General features: G+C 42.0%; 1 protein-coding gene across 4 annotated transcripts in view; it reads right to left on the reverse strand.

Moving 5' to 3' along the window:
- Window positions 1-1018: 1018 nt before the first annotated feature.
- The window catches only part of adarb1b (adenosine deaminase RNA specific B1b), a 162702-nt gene continuing 160632 nt past the window's right edge, over window positions 1019-3088 (reverse strand). For all 4 annotated transcript variants that reach the window (XM_066686135.1, XM_066686134.1, XM_066686133.1 and 1 more), the window contains one exon: window positions 1019-3088. This exon is cut by the window's right edge and continues 2112 nt beyond it. The gene's annotated coding sequence lies outside the window, so the exon portion shown is untranslated.

Consider the following 3088-nt stretch of genomic DNA (forward strand, 5'->3'; position numbering starts at 1 on the left):
AAGGTTACAAATATGTGGCCATTCTATGAGTTACTTTACAAACAGTCAAAAATAATTATGATTAATACTTTTTGTAAAAAATGTTTGTGGAAACACCATCAATGCTAAAGTCATGAACGTTGTGTAGGGTCTATGGATTGCGTGAAGACTGGCGACATACTTTTGATTCAGTTAGGACCCTGAAAAATATTATAATCAAAAATGAATCTGTTCAAAGACCGTCAATATGGCCGAACAATTCTGTAATGCAACTTGATGTGACATTGATCTTCAGGAGATTGTAAGTTCAACTGATTTATGGAGTCAAAGTGTGCACTTCTGACTTCTCCGTCTCCGATGGCACTTTTCCACTACATGGTTCTTATTCCGCTCGGCTGGGCTTTTTTTTTCTTCGTTTTTTTCCTCGCTAGGTGACCCTGGGACCCTGAAAGATGCTACATTTTACTCCCTGCTCACATCTGGATCAGAGCATGTAAACATTGCAGAGCACTGACTGGCCAAAGAGGCAAAATACAAACCTCTGGCACCAATTAGCAGCTTGTAAAATCTTCAAACTACAGTACAGTACACTACAAACGCTCCTTGAATTGGTGGTCAATGGAATCCAGGAAGAGACAGATGGAGCAACAACAAACTACCAAAACTTCAGTCCCAAACAACAATGCTATACCTCATCGTCACCACTGTCTGGACTCATCAGAGACTACATTTTGAGGCAAGTAAAGCCAAGTAGAGTAGGTACCATGCAGTGGAAAAGCGCCATGAAAGGGTAGGATGGCGCGCTGGCTTCTCCATAACTTATCCTAGTGCTAATTCCAATGAGTGTCTGTTAGCTAACGTAGCAGAACTGGGACTTTAGTATTCTCCCCTTTGACTTGTGTCAAGGAGAAAGCATATGTTTGTCTCACCCTCTCAGCACTGAAGGATTCAGAAAGAGCTACAAACAGGACAAAAAATGTGGAAATAGAACACAATAAATAAATAACACTCATCTACAAAGGTAAACTAAGATCTTGTTTATTATTCTTATTTTTTTTTTGCTCATTTATATATAGATCTATGTTTTATTTTTCTACATACAAGTCCATTTATAGTCATCATGCTGGGTGCAGCTTCAGTGGAGGAGCTCATGCAGGTGGCCCGTGTGTGAATATTACAGAGGACACACAGGAGGGGGCGCAGGGGGGGACTGACCACACCGTGCCCCACTGTACAGTCACCGAATCACAACGCGCTCAGGACAGGAGTGACCGGGACCACGGCACCAGGTCGCAGGTCAGGAGTTAGAGGACTTCAGCTGAGACACAGTCTAGTTGCAGAAGATTAAAAAACATGGAAAAAGTCCAGCTCGGTTGGGAGTGGGAGTTGTATTCATGACATCATCCTTTGACATCTTGGGCAGTTGGTGAAGAACAGTAGAAGCAGGCATCTGAAGTATAGCTCTGACAGTCAGACACATACAGGAAAGTAAAGATGAGGGGTGGCTTGAGGAAAGAAAAAGAACACCCCGTATCATTCCATATCAGCTCACTAATCTTTATCCTGCTCCCTCTGCAGGCTCCAGACTCAGGGCTTTTTAAACATCGCTTATAAAACTACTCTGAGACTCAGAGACTGAACCAGGTGAGTAGCCACATGAAGGGAGCCGGACCTGGTTCTTTTAATATAGTCACACAGAGGTCCTCTCCAACGTCCGAGGTCTCTCTCCTCCTCTGATCGAGCACAGATTGGGGCTGAGATTAAAACTAAACTAAAATTCATTTTCAAGTGGTTTGAAATAAAGGAATCTGGGTACGGCAACATTTCTGTTATTTTCTGTAGTTATTTTTCTCTGTGTGTGTGTGTTTCCAGCAGTGGAACTGTTTCATGAGAGGTACATTTCCAAAAATACCAGTAATATATGCAGGGTGTCCATGGCAACAACGGGGAGGTTCACAATAATATTTACAGTCGTAAATGAAGTGGTACGGAGATACAGAGGAGTGAGCTGTTCAGATTTCACTGCAAAAACACTAATGTATTCGTCAGCACTAATTAAAAATATATTAGTAAATGAATATACAAAAAAAAAAAACAATGATGACAAGTTGTAATACGCCCAACAATCTTTGCACTAATATTTTCTTTTTTAAAAAATAAAGTCTCGTTTTTTTTTTTTTTTTCACCTTGAAAGAAAATAGCCAAAAAAATGACATCATCTTTGGTGAAGATTCAACAGCAATCTCCAAGTCCTGTTGCCATGACATCTCGACAGAGTGCCGGTTGGGCTCAGCAGCAGGTGCATACATGCGCAAACACATACGCACACGCATGTACACACGCACACACACACGCGCGCGCGCGCGCACACACCCATACACCCATTATGGGCTAACTGAAATATTTAAATGAAACACTGTCTCCATACTGCTGTGTGAGAACTGAATCAGTCAGTAGTCGTGGGGCAAAAGAGGCTGCATCAAAGGGAATTCGTCTGGGGGCGGATCCCACTGCAAAGAGACTCAAATCTGAGTTGTTCCACGATACCGTGCAAAAGTCAAGAGAACAGCAGCTCGTTTCATTTCTGGTCAAAAAAGGCCAGTAAGTACGAGTTATACATGTTACACACGACCTATTCTTCACCACAGGAGACTTTCTAATTAGTGAATAAAGAGAATCAAACACGCAGGAATATATCTGCACCCTGATGAACTCTTCAAACCCTCTGCTTCTCATGATCCAAGGTTAGGATCCCAAACACATCCGGTTAGGGCCAGGACTCTAGCCCTACGATAGCATCATCTGTGATTTTTAAATGTATTCCACTTCTACTCACTTTTCTGGGACACACAGAAACACCTCTTTTTAGGAACTTGTCTCCTCTCTCTCAGAGATAAAGGTTTTCAGTGATGGGCTCAATCACTGTGTTCTATCAGGTCTTGAAGGGTCATTGCAGGAGTCCCATTTTATCTATGCACTTTAATAAGCTTTGGAACCTTCCATTCCCATTCCAAAGGGTATAGCTTTGTCCAGATGAATAGCTAAATTGTACTAAATAAGCAACAATACGTAAGATTTGGTGTTTTTGCTCTTGGGCTCCCCCTACAGT

Source organism: Hoplias malabaricus, chromosome 12, assembly GCF_029633855.1.
Source record: "Hoplias malabaricus isolate fHopMal1 chromosome 12, fHopMal1.hap1, whole genome shotgun sequence".
Classification (NCBI taxonomy): domain Eukaryota; kingdom Metazoa; phylum Chordata; class Actinopteri; order Characiformes; family Erythrinidae; genus Hoplias; species Hoplias malabaricus.